This window comes from Triticum aestivum, chromosome 4B, assembly GCF_018294505.1.
Source record: "Triticum aestivum cultivar Chinese Spring chromosome 4B, IWGSC CS RefSeq v2.1, whole genome shotgun sequence".
NCBI classification, from domain to species: domain Eukaryota; kingdom Viridiplantae; phylum Streptophyta; class Magnoliopsida; order Poales; family Poaceae; genus Triticum; species Triticum aestivum.
Genome location: NC_057804.1, coordinates 179957030 through 179976666, shown reverse-complemented (window position 1 = coordinate 179976666; position 19637 = coordinate 179957030).

Below are 19637 nucleotides of genomic sequence, written 5' to 3'. Positions count from 1 at the left end.
TCGTGGATTAAAGAGAAAAGTTCAAGATTTAAAAATAGTTTGTGAATTTTCAAACCTAAAGAAAATGAAAAAAGTGAAAGAAATAGAAAAATAAAAAAGAAGGAAAATGGGACAAACTGAAACAGAAAAAAGAAAACCACAAGTTTGAAAAAATTGTTCATGTTTCGAAAGATGTTCAGAAATTTTTAAACATGTTCATGTTTTAAATTTTTACTTATATTTCAAAAAATATTTGTGTTTTCAATTCATAAATTCAAAAACTATTCAACATTTCAAAAAAATTCATATTTTTTTAATAAAAGTTTTGAAGTTCTTTTAGAAATGTTTTCTTATATGCTAGCGTTGTTGTGTGTTCTTATATATTTCACGCTATAGAACACCACAAGTAGCAGTGAGGTGAAGTGGCTAGTAGCCCGTGCCTTAATTGCGAGGTCTCAAGGTTGAGTCCTCACGAGCGCTCCCTTTTCTCCATACTTCTACGTCGCTTATAAAGAACGTGGTAGGAGGGACATGGCTTAATGTGTTGGCCCAGTCGCTCGCGTGTGCGCAATTTGTACACAAGGTCCCTCGTCTCGGGGCGAGCGACAAACTTTTTAAAAAACCTTCATGCCTTTTATTATGAAGCGGTATGAGGTAATCTCAGTTGTTAATGTATTTAAAGAGGGTGTACCAAAACAGAAGTGTTCCTTTGAATCAAAGGAGCCCTCAATCTGTGTCCCTAACTTGTTAGATGCATTCCTCAAAACATTGGACAAGTTATTCTATAAGGTAGACCTGTGAGTCAAACATTAAATGGAAATAGTTTTCCTATATCACAGTTAACATTAAGAAAACAACTTTCCCTTGGTGATACAAAGAAGGGGAACAATCTTGCATATCTGACAGGTTAACATATGTGCAAGTTGTGTATCACAAAATTGTTGATACAATATTCATGAATTTTGCAACAAAAAACATGGTAGTGTTTACCAAGAAATGCCCATGGCCTTTCGCTTTTTTAGGGAACCCCATAGCCATTCACTCTTCGATGTGGTAGGTGATGGAATGCATCATCTATATAATTCCCTTCACGCCTCATGAAAGAAACACTTGCCTCTATTGAAAAAAGAGTAAATGGAACATAATAGTATCAGCATAAGCACTTTTGTGAGACTCAAAGTCATCCCAACCTCCTAGTATCCAATAGAAAATATATCTATATGAACACATAACCTAGGAACAATTGTTTGAAACATCATGAGGGAGAGGGAGGCCTGTTTTGGCTTAATATCTATTTGAAAACCACTTGGCTGCTTTGCTTGGAGAATGTTTCCCCGAGCTCCATCTGTTATTTGCTGGTTGAAAACAATGATCAAAATATGCTGGACGAAGTGAGCAATGGGAAATGAAGAGAAAAATGTATATAAGATAAAGTTCTTAAATGAAATTCTGCCAACACGTGGTTTTATCAAATCCATAGAACAAGATATTATGTGTGCAACAATCAGCACAAATACCTTTCTGATGCATTTCACAATACAACCTTATGGCCTCCACCCCATTGCGTTCTTTATAGTCCCCATCTATCAAGCAAGTGTAGGCGTATTTCAGTATTTGTTTGGCACCAATCCCCTTCCATCATCACATAAAAATGGTGATAAGACAAATTGGTTCTCCCCATCTTCTAGGCATGTTCCACAAACAAGAGTATGCTAAATAAAGATTCCCTTTTCTATGGTATGTGCAAATAAAACAGTATAGGTTACTGCTAAAAAGGTCAAAACCCACCTGAGATCATGCCATAAAAAATATTCGTTGCTTCTCTTAGGTGTCTGATACGTCTCCAAGGTATCCATATTTTTTTATTGTTTCATGCTATTATATTATCAATCTTAGATACTTTTGTGCAATTTTATATCATTTTTGGGGACTAACCTATTTACTCAATGCCTAATGCCAGCTGGTGTTTTCTGCTTATTTTTGGTTTTACAGAAAATCTATGCCAAACGGAGTCCAAACACGAAGAACTTTTGATAATTTTTTCTGGACATAAGAGACCCTAGAAGCTTTGGGGAGGGATCAGAAGACATACGAGGAGACGACAAGGCAACAGGGCGCGCCCTGGGGGTAGGTGCACCCTGATGCCTTGTGGGCCCCTCGTGGTTTTGTCTGACCTAATTCCAGTGCTATAAATTCCCAAATATTGGAAAAACCCTAGAGCATCCAGCGAAACATTTTTTTTGCTATTGCAAGTCTCTGTTCTTTCGCGATCCCATTTGGAGGCCTTTTCCAGTACGCTGTCAGAGGGGGAATCGATCATGGAGGGCTTCTACATCAAACTTGTTGCACCTCCGATAATGTGTGAGTAGTTCACCAAAGACCGACGGGTCCATAGTGATTAGCTAGATCTCTCTCTCTCTCTCTCTCTCTCTCTCTCTGATCTTCAATACAATGTTCTCCTCAGAGTTCTATTCGGTGTAATCTTCTTTTGCATGTGTTTGTTGGGATCCGATGAATTGTGGGTTTGTGATCAGAATATTCATTGAAAGTAATTGAGTCTTCCGGTGTCCTCACCCAATGAAAGCAGGGGTAGCGAGGCACGCATATGTATTGTTGCTACTAAGGGTAAAATGATGGGGTTTAGTCATATGTCATCATACTTCATGAATTACTCTATTTGTTATGAACTTAATAGGTAGAGAGACAAGCATAGAAGTACTCTCGAAGTGGAGTAATAGTAGTAGATGTAGGCAGGAGTCGTCCACTTGTAATGGATGTAATGCCTATATACATGACCATGGCCATGAATAACATAATAACTATGCGCTTTTCTATCAATTGCCCAACAGTAATTTGTCTACCCATCGTATGCTATCTTTATGAGAGAGAAGTCTCTAGTGAAAACTATGGCCCCCTGATCTATTTTAATCATATTACAAAAACCAAAAATACCTTGCTATAATTTCTTTATTTTATTTCACTTTGCAATTTATCTGTCATCTATTACCAGATTTGATACTTGCAATTAACGAGTACAAGGGGATTGACGACCCTCTTGCCCGTGTTGGGTGCAAGTATTGGCTCTTGTGTGTGTAGGTACTATTGACGGGTGTTTGCGTGGTTCTCCTAGTGGTTTGATAACCTTGGTTATCTACTGAGGGAAATACTATCCGCTACTATATTGCTTCACCCTTCCTCTTAAGTGAAAATCTCAACGCAGCTCACAAGTAGTAGTATCCCCTCCCACTATGTGCATGAATCAAAAAAGTATGTATACAATCAATCCATAAATCATCACTGACATGCTCATTCACAACACATAGGCACACCATAGGTCTACTAGTATTGCACTATATCATAACAAATTCCTCTCAACATCATATCCTCCCTTAACTGAAAAAATTCAGAAGTAGCACCTAGAACTAGATGCAGATAAATCCTTGTATTGTAGGCAAAGCAATCTGGCTACAAACCTTTGGTAAGAATTTCATTAAAGAAACCCATCACCATAGAAAAGTTCCCCAACTTACATGACCCATTCATGTGAAGTGCATATGTACAAACATCAGGCGGACAAACCTAATTTCCCATCTGTTGGAACTTTTAGCCCCCTTCTAAATGAGCGGATCGAGAGGGCCATCTATAAGAATGTTATATGTCAAAAAAATTGGTACTAACCCTGAAGGCCTCAAATCAATGAAAAACCAAAGTGCCACCTTCAAGTTCCCTTGCCTTACAACACCCATTCATAATAGAATTGTATGCAACCAAATTTGGCAGCGATCCCACTTCCCTCATTTCCACAAACTTTAATTACAAGCCTCCTACACATCCCCCCCCCCGCTTTCAAATAACCCATATTGCATTGTATGCCATTTGTTGAGAGAAAATGGGAAATCTTCATTCCCCATCTCCAATTGCAATGCTCCAGTCTTCTCAACAAAACCTCTTGAAAACAACGTGCAATAAGTGGAATACACATGAAGGATGAAGCTTTTTTGGACAACCACATTCTATCAATGAAGTTGGGATGCCTTCTCCATCCTACCTTTCCTTGCTAGCACACTAATCATCATATCATGCCTGGCATCAATCTGCAAGCACCTACCGGGGCACACCTCCATCTCCCTGAGAAGGATGAGAACCTAATCCAGCCTCCCCACCTTACAAAAAGAATCCAAGAAGGCATTATATGTGACAATTCTTGGTTGCTGGTGTTACTACAAGCTGGAGCATCGCCGCCTAAACAACTTGCAGGCCATCCCACCTGGCCGCATCACGTATCATGCAGAGCACATAGTGCAATTGTTGTCTAGGAGCAAGGGGTCATGTTGTGGCGCCCATCAAGAAAATTGTGAAAAGGTTTGTGAAAGGATAGAGAAGAGGTGTCTAGAGGGAGGGTGATTAGACCCTCAACAAGTAAAGATAGCAATTTTTAGGGTTTTCAAGTTGAGGTTGCAAATTAGCACAATTTCAAGTATTCACAATATAATTCAAGAAAGCAAGCAAAGAGTATATAAGCAGTGGAAAGTAAAGCATGCAACTTGCAAGAAAGTAAAGGGATGGGATTGGAGTGTGCAAATGCAATTGGAGACATGGAGATTTTTGGCATGGTTCCGATAGGTGGTGCTATCGTACATCCACGTTGGTGGAGACTTAAACCCACGAAGGGTAATGGCTGGCGAGTCCACGGAGGGATCCACACATGAAGGGTCCACAAAGAATCAACCTTGTCTATCCCACCATGGCCATCGCCCACGAAGGACTTGCCTCACTCGGGTAGATCTTCATGAAGTAGGCGATCTCCTTGCCCTTACAAACTCCTTGGTTCAACTCCACAATCTTGATGGAGGCTCCCAAGTGACACCTAACCAATCTAGGAGACACCACTCTCCAAAAGGTAATAGATGGTGTGTTGATGATGAACTCCTTGCTCTTGTGCTTCAAATGATAGTCTCCCCAACACTCAACTCTCTCTCACACAGATTTGGCTATGGTGGAAAGATGATTTGAGTGGAAAGCAACTTGGGGAAGGCTAGAGATCAAGATTCTTGTGGTTGGATTGGAATATCTTGGTCTCAACACATGAGTAGGTGGTTCTCTCTCAAAAATTGAGTAGTGAAAGTGTAGGCACATTCTGATGGCTCTCTCTCATATGGAGAAGGGGGTGGAGGGGTATATATAGCCTCCACACAAAATCTAATTGTTACACACAAATTCCCAAACTCGGTGGGACCGAATGGTTAAACTCGGTCAGACTGACTTGGTTCAAAATGTGAATGTTAGGCATTTTCACTACAAAAAAATACACTTCCATGATGATACGTGTTTGTCACAGTAGGTCGCGTTTTTTGTCATGCATGTACATCCATGACAAATTTATGACAGAATCAAGATAGTCATACCTGTGTTGTCGTAGAAGTGTTCCATGACATTACCAAAATTATCATCACGGAAGTGTCCACTTCCATGACGATAAACCGCGCGTCACAGAACTGCTTTCGTCAAGGGTGACCGACACGTGGCATCCACCGTAACGGAATGCCGTTAAGCTATTGGGTCGGGTTTTGGATCTGATAACCCGTTAACAGCCCCGACCAATGGGGATTTTCCACGTGTAAAATCATCATTGGCTGGAGGAAACACGTGTCGGCTCACCGTTGGGACAGATGTCATCCACTCATTGGACAGAGGGCGCCTATGATACGTCGACACATGGCACGGCCCAACAGAGGCCCATTCCTGTGAAAAGGCCAACCCGTTTGACTTGGACAAAAGGTGGCGGCTAGCCCACGAAAAGCCTGTTGACGGCCTGTCCACATTGTTGGAAATATGCCCTAGAGGCAATAATAAAAGGATTATTATTACATTTCTTTGTTCATGATAGTTGTCTTTTATTCATGCTATAATTGTATTATCCAGAAATCGTAATACACGTGTGAATACTTAGACCACAACATGTCCCTAGTGATCCTCTAGTTGACTAGCTCGTTGATCAACAGATAGTCATGGTTTCCTGACTATGGACATTGGATGTCATTGATAACGGGATCACATCATTAGGAGAATGATGTGATGGACAAGACCCAATCCTAAGCATAGCACAAGATCGTGTAGTTCGTTTTGCTAGAGCTTTTTCCAATGTCAAGTATCTCTTCCTTAGACCATGAGATCGTGTAACTCCCGGATACCATAGGAGTGCTTTGGGTGTACCAAACGTCACAACGTAACTGGGTGACTATAAAGGTACACTACGGGTATCTCCGAAAGTGTCTGTTGGGTTGACACGGATCGAGACTGGGATTTGTCACTCCGTGTTACGGAGAGGTATCACTGGGCCCACTCGGTAGTGCATCATCATAATGAGCTCAAAGTGACCAAGTGTTTGGTCACGGGATCATGCATTATGGTACGAGTAAAGTGACTTGCCGGTAACGAGACTGAACGAGGTATTGGGATACCGACGATCGAGTCTCAGGCAAGTAACATACCGTCTGACAAAAGGAATAGTATACGGGGTTGCTTGAATCCTCGACATCGTGGTTCATCTGATGAGATCATCGAGGAGTATGTGGGAGCCAACATGGGTATCCAGATCCCGCTATTGGTTATTGACCGGAGAGCCGTCTCGGTCATGTCTGCATGTCTCCCGAACCCGTAGGGTCTACACACTTATGGTTCGGTGACGCTAGGGTTGTATGAATATGAGTATGCAGCAAACCGAATGTTGTTCGGAGTCCCGGATGAGATCCCGGACGTCACGAGGAGTTTCGGAATGGTCCAGAGGTAAAGAATTATATATAGGAAGTGCTGTTTCGGCCATCGGGAAAGTTTCGGGGTCACCCGGTATTGTACCGGGACCACCGGAAGGGTCCCGGGGGTCCATCGGGTGGGGCCACCTATCCTGGAGGGCCCCGTGGGCTGAAGTGGGAGGGGAACCAGCCCCTAGTGGTCTGGTGCGGCCCCCCCTTGGGCCCCCCTGCGCCTAGGGTTGGAAACCCTAGGTGGGGGCGCACCACTTGCCTTGGGGGGCACTCCACCCCCCTGGCCGCCGCCCCCTTGGGAGATTGCATCTCCCAGGGCCGGTGCCCCCCCTGGGGGCCTATATAAAGGAGGGAAAGGGGGAGGGCAGCCGCACCCTTGTGTCTTGGCGCCTCCCTCCCCTGCTACACCTCGTCCTCCTCCCGCAGCAGCTTGGCGAAGCCCTGCCGGAGTTCTGCTGCATCCACCACCACGCTGTCGTGCTGCTGGATCATCATCAACCTCTCCTTCCCCCTTGCTAGATCAAGACGGAGGAGACGTCACGCTGACCGTACGTGTGTTGAACGCGGAGGTGCCGTCCGTTCGGCGCTAGGATCTCCGATGATAGGATCACGACGAGAACGACTACTTCAACCCCGTTCTTTTGAATGCTTCCGCTCACGATATACAAAGTGGTATGTAGATGCATCTCCCCTTTCACTCCTTGCTTAGATGAACTCATAGATGGATCTTGGTGAAACCGTAGGAAATTTTTTATTTTCTGCAACGTTCCCCAACAGTGGCATCATGAGCTAGGTCTATGCGTAGTTCTCTATTGCACGAGTAGAACACAATTTTGTTGTGGGCATAGATCTTGTTCACTTGCTTGCCGCTACTAGTCTTTTCTTGCTTCAGCGGTATTGTGGGATGAAGCGGCCCAGACCGACCTTACACGTACGTTTACGTGAGACAGGTTCCACCGACTGACATGCACTAGTTGCATAAGGTGGCTAGCGGGTGTCTGTCTCTCCTACTTTAGTTGGAGCGGATTAGATGAAAAGGGTCCTTATGAAGGGTAAATAGAAGTTGACAAAATCACGTTGTGGTTATTCGTAGGTAAGAAAACGTTCTTGCTAGAACCCAATTGCAGCCACGTAAAAGATGCAACAACAATTAGAGGACGTCTAACTGGTTTTTGCAGCAATTGTCATGTGATGTGATATGGCCAGAAGTTGTGATGAATGATGAATGATATATTCTGATGTATGAGATCATGTTCTTGTAATAGGAATCACGACTTGCATGTCGATGAGTATGACAACCGGCAGGAGCCATAGGAGTTGTCTTTATTTTTTGTATGACCTGCGTGTCATTGAAGAATGCCATGTAAATTACTTTACTTTATTGCTAAACGCGTTAGCCATAGAAGTAGAAGTAGTCGTTGGCGTGACAACTTCATGAAGACACAATGATGGAGATCATGATGATGGAGATCATGGTGTCATGCCGGTGACAAAGATGATCATGGAGCCCCGAAGATGGAGATCGAAGGAGCTATATGATATTGGCCATATCATGTCACTACTATATAATTGCATGTGATGTTTATTATGTTTTATGCATCTTGTTTACTTAGAATGGCGGTAGTAAATAAGATGATCCCTTAAAATAATTTCAAGAAAGTGTTCCCCCTAACTGTGCACCGTTGCTAAAGTTCGTCGTTTCGAAGCACCACGTGATGATCGGGTGTGATAGATCCCTACGTTCACATACAACGGGTGTAAGACAGATTTACACATGCAGAACACTTAGGGTTAACTTGACGAGCCTAGCATGTACAGACATGGCCTCGGAACACAGAGACCGGAAGGTCGAACATGAGTCGTATGAAAGATACGATCAACATGGAGATGTTCACCGATGATGACTAGTCCGTCTCACGTGATGATCGGACACGGCCTAGTCGACTCGGATCGTGTAACACTTAAATGACTAGATGGATGTCTAATCTGAGTGGGAGTTCATTAAATAATTTGATTAGATGAACTTAATTATCATGAACTTAGTCTAAAACTTTTGCAAAATATGTCTTGTAGATCAAATGGCCAACGCTCATGTCAACATGAACTTCAATGCGTTCCTAGAGAAAACCAAGCTGAAAGATGATGGCAGCAACTATTCGGATTGGGTCCGGAACCTGAGGATCATCCTCATAGCAGCCAAGAAAGATTATGTCCTAGATGCACCGCTAGGTGAAGCACCCATCCCAGAGAACCAAGACGTTATGAACACTTGGCAATCACGTGCTGGTGATTACTCCCTCGTTCAGTGCGGCTTGCTTTACAGCTTAGAACCGGGGCTCCAAAAGTGTTTTGAGAAACACGGAGCATATGAGATGTTCGAGGAGCTGAAAATGGTTTTCCAAGCTCATGCCCGGGTCGAGAGATATGAAGTCTCCGACAAGTTCTATAGTTGTAAGATGGAGGAAAACAGTTCTGTCAGTGAGAACATACTCAAAATGTCTGGGTTGCACAACCGCCTGTCCTAGCTGGAGATCAACCTCCCGGACGAGGCGGTCATTGACAGAATCCTTCAGTCGCTCCCACCGAGCTACAAGAGCTTTGTGATGAACTACAATATGCAGGGGATGGTAAAGACCATTCCTGAAGTATTTTCAATGCTGAAGTCAGTAGAGGTTGAAATCAAGAAAGAACATCAAGTGTTGATGGTCAATAAGACCACTAAGTTCAAGAAGGGCAAAGGTAAGAAGAACTTCAAGAAGGACGGCAAAGATGTTACCGCGCCCGGTAAGCCAGTTGCCGGGAAGAAGTCAAAGAATGGACCCAAGCCTGAGACTGAGTGCTTTTATTGCAAAGGGAAGGGTCACTGGAAGCGGAACTGCCCCAAATACTTAGCGGACAAGAAGGCCGGCAACACTAAAGGTATATGTGATATACATGTAATTGATGTGTACCTTACCAGTACTCGTAGTAACTCCTGGGTATTTGATACCGGTGCCATTGCTCATATTTGTAACTCACAGCAGGAGCTGCGGAATAAGCGGAGACTGGCGAAGGACGAGGTGACAATGCGCGTCGGGAATGGTTCCAAGGTCGATGTGATCGCCGTCGGGACGCTACCTCTACATTTACCCACGGGATTAGTTATGAACCTCAATAATTGTTATTTAGTGCCAAGTTTGAGCATGAACATTGTATCTGGATCTCGTTTAATACGATATGGCTACTTATTTAAATCCGAGAATAATGGTTGTTCTGTTTATATGAGAGATATGTTTTATGGTCATGCCCCGATGGTCAATGGTTTATTCTTAATGAATCTCGAACGTAATGTTACACATATTCATAGTGTGAATACCAAAAGATGTAAAGTTGATAACGATAGTCCCACATACTTGTGGCACTGCCGCCTTGGTCACATTGGTGTCAAGCGCATGAAGAAGCTCCATGCTGATGGACTTTTAGAGTCTCTCGATTATGAATCATTTGACACATGCGAACCATGCCTCATGGGAAAAATGACCAAGACTTCGTTCTCCGGAACTATGGAGCGAGCAACCAACTTATTGGAAATCATACATACTGATGTGTGTGGTCCAATGAGCGTTGAGGCTCGCGGAGGATATCGTTATGTTCTCACTCTCACTGATGACTTAAGTAGATATGGGTATGTCTACTTGATGAAACACAAGTCTGAGACCTTTGAAAAGTTCAAGGAGTTTCAGAATGAAGTAGAGAATCAATGTGACCGAAAGATAAAATTCTTACGATCAGATCGTGGAGGAGAATATTTAAGTCACGAATTTGGTACGCACTTAAGAAAATGTGGAATCGTTTCACAACTCACGCCGTCTGGAACACCTCAGCGTAACGGTGTGTCCGAATGTCGTAATCGCACTCTATTAGATATGGTACGATCTATGATGTCTCTTACCGATTTACCGCTATCATTTTGGGGATACGCTCTAGAGATAGCTACATTCACTTTAAATAGGGCTCCATCAAAATCTGTTGAGACGACACCGTATGAATTATGGTTTGGGAAGAAACCTAAGCTGTCATTTCTAAAAGTTTGGGGATGCGATGCTTATGTCAAGAAACTACAACCTGAAAAGCTCGAACCCAATTCGGAAAAATGCGTCTTCATGGGATACCCTAAGGAAACCATTGGGTATACCTTCTACCTTAAATCCGAAGGCAACATCTTTGTTGCTAAGAACGGATCCTTTCTGGAAAAAGAGTTTCTCTCGAAAGGAGTAAGTGGGAGGAAAGTAGAACTCGATGAAGTACTACCTCTTGAACCGGAAAGTAGTGCAGCTCAGGAAAATGTTCCTGTGGTGCCTACACCAACTGGAGAGGAAATTAATGATGATGATCAAGGTACTTCGGATCAAGTTGCTACTGAACTTCGTAGGTCCGCAAGGACACGTTCCACACCAGAGTGGTATGGCAACCCTGTCCTGGAAATCATGTTGTTAGACAACGGTGAACCTTCAAACTATGAAGAAGAGATGGCGGGGCCAGATTACAACAAATGGCTTGAAGCCATGCAATCCGAGATAGAATCCATGTATGAAAACAAAGTATGGACTTTGACAGACTTGCCCGATGATCGGCGAGCGATAGAAAACAAATGGATCTTTAAGAAGAAGACGGGTGTGGATGGTAATGTTACCATCTATAAAGCTCGACTTGTCGCTAAGGGTTATCGGCAAGTTCAAGGGGTTGACTACGATGAGACTTTCTCTCCCGTAGTGAAGATGAAGTCTGTCCGAATCATGTTAGCAATTGCCGCATACTATGATTATGAGATATGGTAGATGGACGTCAAAACGGCATTCCTTAACAACTATCTTAAGGAAGAGCTGTATATGATGCAGCCGGAAGGTTTTGTCGATCCTAAGAATGCTAACAAGGTGTGCAAGCTCCAGCGATCCATTTATGGGCTGGTGCAAGCATCTCGGAGTTGGAACATTCGCTTTGATGAGATGATCAAAGCGTTTGGGTTTATGCAGACTTATGGAGAAGCCTGCATTTACAAGAAAGTGAGTGGGAGCTCTGTAGCATTTCTCATATTATATGTAGATGACATACTTTTGATGGGAAATGATATAGAACTTTTGGACAGCATAAAGACCTACTTGAATAAGTGTTTTTCAATGAAGGACCTTGGAGAAGCTGCTTACATATTAGGCATAAAGATCTATAGGGATAGATCGAGACGCCTCATAGGTCTTTCACAAAGCACATACCTTGATAAGATTTTGAAGAAGTTCAAAATGGATCAGTCCAAGAAAGGGTTCTTGCCTGTATTGCAAGGTGTGAGATTGAGCTCGGCTCAATGCCCGACCATGGCAAAAGATAAAAAAGAGATGAGTGTCATCCCCTATGCCTCGGCCATAGGATCTATTATGTATGCCATGCTGTGTACCAGACCTGATGTAAACCTTGCCATAAGTTTGGTAGGAAGGTACCAAAGTAATCCCGGCAAGGAACACTGGACATCGGTCAAGAATATCCTGAAGTACCTGAAAAGGACAAAGGACATGTTTCTCGTTTATGGAGGTGACGAAGAGCTCGTCGCAAAGGGTTACGTCGATGCTAGCTTCGACATAGATCTGGATGACTCTAAGTCACAAACCGGATACGTGTATATGTTGAATCGTGGAGCAGTAAGCTGGTGCAGTTGCAAGCAGAGCGTCGTGGCGAGATCTACATGTGAAGCGGAGTACATGGCAGCCTCGGAGGCAGCACATGAAGCAATATGGATGAAGGAGTTCATCACCGACCTAGGAGTCATACCCAATGCGTCGGGGCCAATCACTCTCTTCTGTGACAACACTGGAGCTATTGCCCTTGCCAAGGAGCCCAGGTTTCACAAGAAGACCAGGCACATCAAGCGTCGTTTCAACTCCATCCGTGAAAATGTTCAAGATGGAGACATAGATATTTGCAAAGTACATACGGATCTGAATGTCGCAGATCCGTTGACTAAACCTCTTCCGCGAGCAAAACATGATCAACACCAGAACTCTATGGGTGTTTGATTCATCACAATGTAACTAGATTATTGACTCTAGTGCAAGTGGGAGACTGTTGGAAGTATGCCCTAGAGGCAATAATAAAAGGATTATTATTACATTTCTTTGTTCATGATATTTGTCTTTTATTCATGCTATAATTGTATTATCCGGAAATCGTAATACACGTGTGAATACTTAGACCACAACATGTCCCTAGTGAGCCTCTAGTTGACTAGCTCGTTGATCAACAGATAGTCATGGTTTCCTGACTATGGACATTGGATGTCATTGATAACGGGATCACATCATTAGGAGAATGATGTGATGGACAAGACCCAATCCTAAGCATAGCACAAGATCGTGTAGTTCGTTTTGCTAGAGCTTTTCCCAATGTCAAGTATCTCTTCCTTAGACCATGAGATCGTGTAACTCCCGGATACCGTAGGAGTGCTTTGGGTGTACCAAACGTCACAACGTAACTGGGTGACTATAAAGGTATACTACGGGTATCTCCGAAAGTGTCTGTTGGGTTGACACGGATCGAGACTGGGATTTGTCACTCCGTGTTACGGAGAGGTATCACTGGGCCCACTCGGTAGTGCATCATCATAATGAGCTCAAAGTGACCAAGTGTTTGGTCATGGGATCATGCATTATGGTACGAGTAAAATGACTTGCCGGTAATGAGACTGAAGGAGGTATTGGGATACCGATGATCGAGTTTCGGGCAAGTAACATACCGTCTGACAAAAGGAATAGTATACGGGGTTGCTTGAATCCTCGACATCGTGGTTAATCCGATGAGATCATCGAGGAGTATGTGGGAGCCAACATGGGTATCCAGATCCCGCTGTTGGTTATTGACCGGAGAGCCGTCTCGGTCATGTCTGCATGTCTCCCGAACCCGTAGGGTCTACACACTTAAGCTTCGGTGACTCTAGGGTTGTATGAATATGAGTATGCAGCAAACCGAATGTTGTTCGGAGTCCCAGATGAGATCTCGGACGTCATGAGGAGTTTCGGAATGGTCCAGAGGTAAGAATTATATATAGGAAGTGCTGTTTCGGCCATCGGGAAAGTTTCGGGGTCACCCGGTATTGTACCGGGACCACCGGAAGGGTCCCGGGGGTCCACCGGGTGGGGCCACCTATCCCGAAGGGCCCCGTGGGCTGAAGTGAGAGGGGAACCAGCCCCTAGTGGGCTGGTGCACCCCCCCCCCTTGGCCCCCCTGCGCCTAGGGTTGGAAACCCTAGGTGGGGGGCGCACCACTTGCCTTGGGGGGCACTCCACCCCCCTGGCCGCCGCCCCCTTGGGAGATTGCATCTCCCAGGGCCGCCGCCCCCCCTGGGGGCCTATATAAAGGAGGGCAAGGGGGAGGGAAGCCGCACCCTTGTGTCTTGGCGCCTCCCTCCCCTGCTACACCTCGTCCTCCTCTCACAGCAGCTTGGCGAAGCCCTGCTGGAGTTCTACTGCATCCACCACCACGCCGTCGTGCTGCTGGATCATCATCAACCTTCCCTTCCCCCTTGCTGGATCAAGACGGAGGAGACGTCACGCTGACCGTACGTGTGTTGAACACGGAGGTGCCATCCATTCGGCGCTAGGATCTCCGGTGATAGGATCACGACGAGAACGACTACTTCAACCCCGTTCTTTTGAATGCTTCCGCTCGTGATCTACCAAGTGGTATGTAGATGCATCTCCCCTTTCATTCATTGCTTAGATGAACTCATAGATGGATCTTGGTGAAACCGTAGGAAATTTTTTATTTTCTGCAACATTCCCCAACACGCATATAGCCCATTTACAGCCCACTAACCGAGGGCCCGTTACGCCCTATTCGAATTAGGCCCAGTAGCGTCATCTGGGCCGTCCAATATGATTCAGCCCGTTTTAACTTCCGGCCCATGTATGGCCCATGACTTCTTTCGGCCCATATGAGGACCTTTGTAACTCTTGGCCCATTAACGGCCCGTTCTGAAACTGGCCCGTAATGAACAGTGTATCACTTTATACCCATTAACGGCCTGTTATTCCATTCGGCCGTTTCCAGCCCAAGTTATCTTTCGGCCTTCTCAGGGCCCATTGATTCTTGGGCTCATTTGCAGCATTCGGTTACATATGGCCCGTTACTGTCATTTTCTGCTTGTGGGCCAAATTCAGCCCGTCGTTACAGTCAGCCTATTTGCGGACCGTTAATACGTTGGGTCGTTTTCATGTCAAGAAACCCGTTGGGCTGTTTTCATAGAGTTATCAAATACGGCCTATTAACGGCCCGTTATGGTCCACGAATAGTACGGCCCATGATTGGCGAAATGATGATATGCCCCGTAGAAGGCCCATGGATCCTACGGCCCATATGAGGCCCATGGATGGTACGACCTGTAGAAGGCCCATGGATCCTATGGCCCGTAGAGGGCCCATTGATCCCTAAGGCCCGTATGGAAGGCCGATGGATCCTACGGCCTGTATAGAAGGCCAATGGTCCTACGGCCAAACGAAGGCCCATGGATCATACGGCCTGCAGGAGGCCCATGGTTACAACAGTCCGTGTGTTGCCATGATTATTTTGGCCTAGTTACCAAAAATAGGCTATTGTGGCCACTAGAAAAACACAGAAAAAGAACTATAGTGACTACAAGCAAACAACTAAACAAGACAATAAGGAAATAAATAAGCAAGCAATTAAGGCTAGCCTATTACCGCTATTACACATATTACATCCACTGGGCATCAAAGTTCGCCACCAGTGCAAATATAGGGAACAAAGCAGCATATTACATACACTTGGCCATCAAAATTGGCCACTAGTGCAAATAAATGCGGTAGCAAAACAAGAGCATAACTGAAACAACTTCAGAAGAGCTCAAGAAACGTTATCCTGGGTATCCACCATGCTGGCAATAAGCTTAGGAAGCTGATTAGCTTTGTCCTGTTTGGCACTAAAATCCTCCAACGCTTGCTGTTGCACCAGAAAGTATGCATCTGAATGCTCCAGGGACTTCTGCAGTCCTTCCGCTTCTTGTCGCAGCACAGTTGATCGATGTCTTTCAGCTTGTAGTTGAGACTCAAGAAACCGAACTGATTCAGACAGTGAGTTTGAATAGCTTGTGCATGCGGTAGTGGCCAGTAACTCGAACACTAAACCAAGACAGGACTTTGGGGTTGTCTCGCTGTCTTCAAGATAGTCTTCCTTATCTATTTTATCAGCTTTGTTGGAGACCAACAAGGATGTGTCACTATCCTGAACCTTATCTGCATTACTTCCTTTACCATTGCTTAATAAGGCACTCTTCCCCAATATTCTGTCAGCATTCTAAAAGAAGAAACAAGCAGACACATAACAAGTTTAGCATGTACTAGTATATGAAACTCATTTCGGTGAACCAGTTCATTAGTAAGGTGGACAAGATTAAACTACCAAGTCTTCTATTGCCAAGTACTAGTACATAATAAAAGCATCAAACAAACATATATCTATGTCCTATGGTCACTGCATTGTCTTGCCAAATCAAAATAGAGACACGGTTTAAATCATATCAGTTTAAGACAAAGTAGCAGTGAAAGAATACAAAGCGTGGGAAACTACACGGCACAACAAGATTTCAGATGGGTACCATGGGTCTACATGTGCAACAACACTATTGGCTCTGTTGTGATGCTAGTAATGTGCATGATATGAAAGCCAACTATATACACAATTGAAATTGAAATCAACAGAGCTATTGATAAGAGCAAACCTGTTAAAGAAACATGCATGAACATACCTGCTGTGCCATTGGAGTTTCGATTGGATCCTTCAATTTAAAAATAAGTTCGTATCAGTAAATACCGTGATACAAGAGCAAAGCAATCATAGTTAAAAAAGGCGCGCCTAAGCAAGCACTTAAGCGCGCCTAGGCTCTAGGCATCGGCAAAACGCATTGCGCATAACTACGCATAATCTGTGCATAACTACGCATAAGCATGCGCTTTGGTCAGTAAAGCACAAGGCGGTGGCAAAACGCATAATTAACGCCTAGCACTTTTTTGAACTATGATAGCAATGGAATCTTAAATTAGAACAATTGTTCTTCAGGTTTAGGCACTTGTTCTACATGAACAGAGTACAGTAAGACGCAAGAATAAAATACTTAAAAATAGAAAATGAGCTCATAGACCTTACCACATTCTTGGTTCGGGACCAGTACAGAACAAGGCGTTCCCAGTCATCGTCCAGTAAATGTGTCTCAGGAGAACGTAAGGAATTTGATGAGTTTCTTTGCCGGTGAAGTACGTTTTCTTCAGGTAATTCCGATATTGCCACCAAGCATTCTTGAAGATAGCAGAGGTATTAGCACAGGTTACCTCATCCTGAGTTTCCAAATCGGTCCTTCTCTATAGAGAAAAATGGGAAAATTTGCTATATTATAACCATCATGGAGGTAGGATGTATGGGACGAAGCAAAGTAATTGCCATGAATAACATTACTTACACATAACTCCTGGACAAACACCTGCAACTGGCATTTTCCTTCGTCTTCAGTATAATATTTCCAAGATGGGAAGATACGCACATACGATTTAACAACATCAAATGCGATAGATGCTAAACTATGACTGGCTGGTTGTGCTTCCTCCACAGGAATAGGCATACTAACTGGTGGAGTTGGGGTTCGCCATGATAGTACTGGCCCTTTGGGCACTGGAGCTGCCTTACTAACTGCTGTTGTTTGGGAGCTCTGTGATGGAGATGGTGCTGTGTCAATAGGAACTGGGTTACTATCGGCTGGGATTGGGGTTAGATTGGGTGAAGCTGGTTCTCTGTCCATCGTAGTAGGGGTACAATCTGCGAGAGTTTGGGTTATGTGTGGTAGGGCTGGTTCTTGTGCATGTACAACTAGGGTGCTATCTCCACCAAGAGGTAGCACTATTTTATTTGAAGACCGTGTTTTTATTCCACTAGATACTGGCATCACCAGCTCCAATTCAAATGGCTGATAAACAGGTAACATAGTTGAATGTACAGACATTGTATGAGAGACAGATGCAATAGATAGTGTGGAAAAAAGAGGGCATGAAATAGTTGACATGTATATTGTTTAATTAAAACGGATAACATGACATAATTTCACATATATGATGCCTATCTAAACTGGATAGCATAGCATAACATAATTCAAAGATATGATGAATAACTAAACAGGATCGCATGACATAATTGACCTACATGTTGTCTAAGTAATCAGGATCGCATCATTTAATTCACATATGTGATTTATATGCTAAACAAAGGGCATTCGATATGATGTCTGAACTAAGAACATAGTGTTGAATATTGTGTATATGATGTCTAAACTATGCAATGCAAGACACCGTATGCATGATATGAGCAGTATAACCGTGCCAAGTTAGAGCATACACCTAAGTGGGGGAATAGGACTGGTCATCTGTCTCTGAATCCATCTCTGAGGAGCTATCGGGACCCAACAAGAGATCTGCTTCGACAGGTAGCACTGTCTGCTCTGAAGGCCTTATTTTCACTCCAGATTTTTCCATCTCCCACCCAAATGGCTGATTCACAGGAAGAGTAGTTTAATGTACAAACATTATCGACAAATGGAAATGTAATGAAGAAAAGGATGGGCAAGATATCATTCAAATATATGATGCCTGGTTAAACATGATGGCATTGCACATTTCACATATATTATGGCTGGCTAAAAGACATGAGACTGCATAATTCCCATATATGATATAGAAACTAAACGGGTGGCATTACAGAACATGTCTAAACTAAGCAGATGACATATATGATGTCAAAAGTAGGCACTGCAAGGCAACATATGCATGATATGACTAACATCATCATGCCAAGGTAGAGCAAACACCTTGAGGGGTAAATAGGAGTGGTCAGCGGCGTCTGAATACGCCTCAGAATAGATATCTTCCTATGGATTACAATCTGGAGAGGGGTGGGGAGGGTTTGCCATTGAACCCATCATGGAGCGATGTCTGCATGACATTGTATTGCCGCGCAAAACTCTTCTCTTTTTCTCTACATGTTCAGCATGACTGTGTACAATATCTGACATGCATACGAAAAAAATATGGTGAGATTATGTAAGGAGAGCATGCAGAAATTTAGAGTGATGGTAACAACCAGTGGATAGACGTTTTTCCGTTGAACCAAAATAGCCCTAATGGATCGACGTGAATGTATAGTAATAACTGACGCAACAAGTGTACAACCTCTTTGCCGTAGCCGTGTTGACCTCAGCATCATTGGGTTGGTCACTGAAGCAGTTGAGGCAGAGGTGGCTGTCGGAGGTTTGGAGGAAGATCTGAGGAATCTGTAGACGGCGTCCAGGGCACTGCTCTGTTGTGATGGATCGTTCTATCGTTGGAGCAGCTCCGGTGAGCCGTAAGACGTCAAGGCTGAAGTAGCACAAGACAAACATCATTAATCTCAAGTGGGATTCTAATAGCATCTTCAATAGATGATGAAAAATGGATGTAAAATTAACATCACCAAAAACCACCTGACTACAACAGATGAGTAAAAACTGTTGACTCTGAACTTAACTGCCGAAACCGAAATTAACTGTGGAATCTGAATGCTACTGTTGAAACTGAACGCAATGGTACCAGAGAGACACTTGAGATGTAGTTTAGGGAGGGTCTGCAGTTCATCTTGAACCTGCACACCCCTGAGCCGCCTGCCACCACCGGCCGAACCGCCAGCCCCAGCGCCGCCTCGCCGCCCCGAAACAACTCGCCACCGCCGCCCCAGCCAGCCCTCTAGGCCCCCACCCTGAACCCTAAGATAGATAGTGGGGTACCTCTCCGGCGAGCCCCCGTCCCCGCTGTGGGTGGTTCTTCCTTAACTCCGACG